This window comes from Bos indicus, chromosome 25 (assembly GCF_029378745.1).
Source record: "Bos indicus isolate NIAB-ARS_2022 breed Sahiwal x Tharparkar chromosome 25, NIAB-ARS_B.indTharparkar_mat_pri_1.0, whole genome shotgun sequence".
NCBI lineage: Eukaryota > Metazoa > Chordata > Mammalia > Artiodactyla > Bovidae > Bos > Bos indicus.
In genome coordinates, this window is record NC_091784.1 from 19,538,953 (window position 1) to 19,544,952 (window position 6,000).

General features: G+C 37.4%; 1 pseudogene; it reads left to right on the forward strand.

The window, feature by feature from the left end:
- The window catches only part of LOC139179632 (craniofacial development protein 2 pseudogene), a 65,572-nt pseudogene extending 64,338 nt beyond the window's left edge, over nt 1-1,234 (forward strand).
- The last annotated feature ends 4,766 nt before the right edge of the window (nt 1,235-6,000 follow it).

A 6,000-nucleotide genomic window follows, 5' to 3' on the forward strand; every position in this document is an offset into this window, starting at 1 on the left:
CATGGAAATGTTTCCCTTATAATTTCCAATAGCTTTAATAACATATATTAGAATTTTTAACTCGTAGAAATCTTTAATTTTGAATGAAAACTAAAAAGTACATGATCATAAACTATTTTTTACATTCAGTTCAGTTTAGTCGCTCAGTCGTGTCCGACTCTTTGCGACCCCGTGAATCACAGCACGCCAGGCCTCCCTATCCATCACCAACTCACGGAGTTCACTCAAACTCATGTCCATCAAGTCAGTGATGCCATCCAGCCATCTCATCCTCTCTCGTTCCCTTCTCCTCCTGCCCCCAATCCCTCCCAGCATCAGAGTCTTTTCCAATGAGTCAACTCTTTGCATAAGGTGGCCAAAGTATTGGAGTTTCAGCTTCAGCATCATTCCTTCCAAAGAACACCCAGGGCTGACCTCCTTTAGCATGGACTGGTTGGATCTCCTTGCAGTCCAAGGGACTCTCAAGAGTCTTCAACACCACAGTTCAAAAGCATCAATTTTTCGGCGCTCAGCCCTCTTCACAGTTCAACTCTCACATCCATACATGACTACTGAAAAAACGACAGCCTTGACTAGACGAACCTTTGTTGGCAAAGTAATGTCTCTGCTTTTCAATATGCTATCTAGGTTGGTCATAACTTTCCTTCCAAGGAGTAAGCTTCTTTTAATTTCATGGCTGCAATCACCATCTGCAGTGATTTTGGAGCCCCCCAAAATAAAGTCTGCCACTGTTTCCTCTGTTTCCCCATCTATTTCCCATGAAGTGATGGGACCAGATGCCATGATCTTAGTTTTATGAATGTTGAGCTTTAAGCCAATTGAACTAACACCCAAAAAAGATGTCCCTTTCATTACAGGGGACTGGAATGCAAAAGTAGGAAATCAAGAAACAATTGGAGTAACAGGCAAATTTGGCCTTGGAATACAGAATGAAGCAGGGCAAAAGCTAATAGAGTTTTGCCAAGAGAATGCACTGGTCATAGCAAACACTCTTGTCCAACAACACAAGAGAAGGCTCTACACATGGACATCACCAGATGGTCAACACCGAAATCGGATTGATTATATTCTTTGCAGTCCAAGATGGAGAAGCTCTATACAGCCAGCAAAAACAAGACCAGGAGCTGACTGTGGCTCAGATCATGAACTCCTTATTACCAAATTCAGACTTAAATTGAAGAAAGTGGGGAAAACCACTAGACCATTCAGGTATGACCTAAATCAAATCCCTTGATTTTTTACACTATCATTCTGTAATTTGGCAAACATAAAATTTTAAATAATTTCTAGAAAGATGTACTTTCTGAAAGAAAATTTCTCAGCCTAGTATTAAGCATCAGTTCAGTTCAGTCGCTCAGTCATGACCGACTCTTTGTGACCCCATGGACTGAATCACACCTTGCCTGTCCATCATCAACTCCTGGAGCTTGCTCAGAACTCATGTCCATCAAGTCAGTGATGCCATCCACCATCACTGACTCAATGCACATGCAAGCTCTGGGAGTTGGTGATGGACAGGGAATCCTGGCATGCTGCAGTCCATAGGCACGACTGAGCAACTTAACTGAACTCAACTGTAGAGTCATGTGAATTGTAAGAGGTAATACAGAGAGATTCCATGTATCCTTTACCCACTGTCCTTTACCACTTTATCATATTATGCAAAATTTTATAGACAATGTCACTACCATGATATTGACTTGGTACAATCAAGAAAGAAGGTATTTCCATCTCCTCAAGGATCCTTCATGTTGACCTATTATACCCACATCCCTCACCTCCCACCCTGACCCTCTCCTTAATGCGCCCCCACAACTACTATGTAATGTGTTTTCCACTTCTGTAATAATGTCGTCTCAAATACGTCAGATAAATGGAATTGTACAGTATGAAAAAAAAAAAAAGAATAATCAAAAGGAAACTTTACAAATAAGAAATACAATAAGAGAAATAAAAAGCTATTTAGATGGACTAAAAAACAGAGTGAAAGGAACATTAAAAAAATCAGTGACCTGGAAAGTAAAACAATAGAAATTACCCAATATTTATGACAGAAAGAAAACAGAATATAAAAGGGGAGGGGGTTTCAAGGTGGCTCCCATGAATACATCAAAGTTTGCTGTTACTGCTTTTGCTAAGTCAAGTTCAACTCTTTGCAACCATAGACTGCAGCCTGCCATGCTAGGCTCCCTTGTCCTCCACTACCTCCCAGATTTTGCTCAAATTCATGTCCATTGAGTTGGTGATGCTATCTAACAATCTTATCCTCTGCTGCCTCCTTCTTCTTTTGCGTTTAACCTTCCCCAGCATTGGTCCTGTCCAAAGAATGGCTCTTTGCATCATGTGGCAAAAGTAATGAAGCTTCAGCTTCAACATCAGTCCTTCCAAGGAATATTCAGGGTCGATTTCCTTTAGGATTGACTGGTTTGATGTTCTTGCTGTCCAAGAGATTCTTAAGAGTCTTCTCTAGCATCACAGTTTGAAAGCATTAATTCTCAGGGCTCAGCCCTCCTTGTGGTCAAACTCTCACATCCATATATGACTACTGGAAAAACCTCAGCTTTGACTATACAGACCTTTGTTGGCAAAGTGATATCTCTGCTTTTTAATACATTGTCTAGGTTTGTAATAGCTTTCCTTCCAAGGAGCAAATGCCTTTTAATTTCATGGCTGTAGTCACTGTCCACAGTGATTTTGGAGCCTAAAAAATAAAATATGTCACTGTTTCCACTTTTTCCCCTTCTGTTTGCCATGAAATGGCAGGCCCAGATGCCATGATCTTAGTTTTTCCACTGTTGAGTTTTAAGGCAGTTTTATCACTCTCCTTCTGAAACGGTCCTGAAAATTTGGTAAGCAGAGTACCCATAACAAAGAGTAAAAGGACAGTACCAAGGTGGTAGGAGAAACAGATACAGACTCACCAAAGGAGAAAACCACACCCTAGCCATGGTGATCCACAGATGGGAAGGCTTACAAAACTATATTTATTTTCCCTCAGGAGTTAGAGATTTGAGCTCAACATGAGGCATCTTAATCCATTGATCCTACACAAAAGAGACAAGCTCTCAAAACACCTGGCTTTGAAAACCAATGGGGAAATTACCCAGGAAAACTATAGAACTAAATGGAACAGAAAATCCACTCTTAAAAGGGCTTGTTCACAGTCTCACTCAACCCAAAACCCAGCACAAGAACACCAGATTGAAAAGCACAAGGATCATAGGTGAATGTGATGCAACCACTAATCTTGAAGCATCTGCTGGGGAGTCAAGAACCTGTTGGGATGCTCCCTGGGGATTGAGACACTGGTGTAAATCATTTTTGCAATCCCAGGCTATGTTGTCAATATTGAAGCTGGCAGGTGCCATTTTGAAATTCTCCCTCTAACCCTGCTAGCACCTGTAACTGCACTCTGCCAAGAGCTTAGGCACACATCTGTGCCTCAGCTGGGCCTTATACCTGCCGAGTGATAACTCTGCCCACCAGCGCCTGGCAGCAGCCATGTCCTGGCCCTGCAGCTAGGGGCCATGCTCACCCACCAGCATGCCACAGCAGCAGTGGCAACTCTACACAAAGGAAGGTTAACATAGCCTACATAAAAGATACTTATTGAGCACCTCGCTCTGTGGCCAGGTGGGACTGCACTTCCGAACCCCATAGGATGTCTCCTACATAAGTCACTCCTTAAAGATTCAGAGAGGTAGATGACTTTATCTACCACATAGAAACAAACATGGAGAATTAGGAAAAATGAGGGGATGAAGAAATATATTCCAGTTGAAAGAACAAAATGAAACCTCAGAAAAAGAGCCAAGTGAAACAGGCACAAGCAATCTACTCAATAAAGAGTTTAAGTTAATCTTTCTAAACATGTACATTGAACTTGGAGGATGAATGGACAAACACAGTGAGAACTTAAAAAACAGACAGAAAATATCTAAAAATATCAGACAGAAGTTATAATGAACTGAAAAATATACTAGAGGTGTTGAACAACAGACTGGATAAGATAGAAGAATGAATTAGTGAGCTGGAAGACTAAGTGATGAACTCAGACAAGAGAGAAAAATAAAAAAGAAAATTTTAAAAAGTAAAGATAAATTAAGGAACCTCTGGGACAACATCAAGGATATTAATATTCACCATATAGGAGTGATAGGATGGGAGAGAGAAAGAGAAGAGGTCTAGAAAAAATTATTTGAAGAAATAGTGGCTAAACATCTATAATCTGGGGAAGGAAACAGACATCTGGAACCAGGAAACTCTGGAATTACAAATAAGATTAATCTCAGGGGGAAAAAAGTTGAATGTAAAGATAAACACATCAAGACACACTGTAATTAAAATGTTAAAAGTTAAGAATAAAGAAGAAACTGTAAAATCAGCAAGAGAAAAACAACTGTTATGTGCAAGGGAAACCCTATAAGGGTATCAGCAGATTTTTCAGCAGAAACTTTATAGGCCAGAGGGAGTGGCATGACCTATTTAAAGTGCTAAAAGGAAAAAACTTCCAACCAAGAATTCTCTACCCAAGAAGTTTATCATTAAAAAGAATAGAAGGATAGATTAAGAGTTTCCTAGGTAAACCAAAACAAAAGGATTTAATCACCATTAAACTGACACTACAATAATTAGAAAACACATGAAAATTAAAATCTCACTATAAAATGTAAATGTATAATAAAGGTAGTGAATAAGTTACCTATAAAGCAAGCAAAAAGATTGAGAGATAAAAGTAGTAAAATAAACCAAAGTTAAAATAATTAGTTAAGTAATACATCAAATAAAAAGATATAAAATGTATCATCAAAAGAATAAAGTGCTGGGATGGGGAGTGAAAACATAAAGCTTTGGAATGTGCTAAAATTTAAGTTGCTATAAAACAGACTGCTTTTTAATAGAATGTTGTGTGTGAATCTTATGGTAACTACAAAGAATAAACTTATAGTAAATATACAAAAATATTTAAACATAACACTAAAGAAAACCAGAAAAACATGAGGGTAGAGAGAAAGAGAAAAAATAAAAGAGAGAAAACACAAAAAGAACCAGAAAATAATCAACACAGTGGCAATAAGCACACACCTATTCATAATTACTTTAAATGTAAATGGGCTAAATTCACCAATCAAAAGACACAAGTGGCTGAATGAATTAAAAAAAAAACAAAATACATTGATGTGTTGCCTAAAAGGGACTCATTTCAGAAGTAAGGACACACAGGGACTGAAAGTGAAGAGATAAAAAGATATTCCAGTAAATGGAAATGAAAAGCTGGAGTATCTATACTCATATCACACAAAATAGACTTTCAAACAAAAATTTTCAAAAAAGACAAAGAAGAGCATTACATATGATAAAGTGACCAATTTAGCAAGAAGATATAATTTTCATATGCATCCAACATAGAAACATCAAGATACATAAAACAAATATTAACATCATACATCAGTAAAAAGACAAGGATGCCCTTTTTACATCATTTTTATTCAACATAATATTTGAAGTCATAGCCCTGACAATTAGGCAAGTAAAAGGAATGAAAGGCATGTAAGTCAGAGAAGAAAAAGTAAAACTATCATCATTTGCAGATGACATGATCCTATAGACCTTAAAGACTGCACCAAAAGAAAACAATTAGGACTAACAAACAAATTCAGTAAAACCAAAGAATACAAAATCAATATATAAAAATCAGTGGCATCTATACACTAGTAACAAACTATCAGAAAGATAATTAAGAAAATAATCCCACTTACATTTGCATGAAATAGAATAAAATACCTAGTAATAAACATAACCAAGGAGGTGAAAAACCTGTACACTGAAAACTATAAGACATTGTTGAAAGAAATAGAAGATAGAAAGAAATGCAAAGATATATAATGCTCATGAGATGTAAGAATAATATTGTTAAAATGTTCATATTACTTAAAACAATCTACAGATTCAATGTAATCTCTACCAATATGCCAATGGCATATTTCACATGACTAGAAT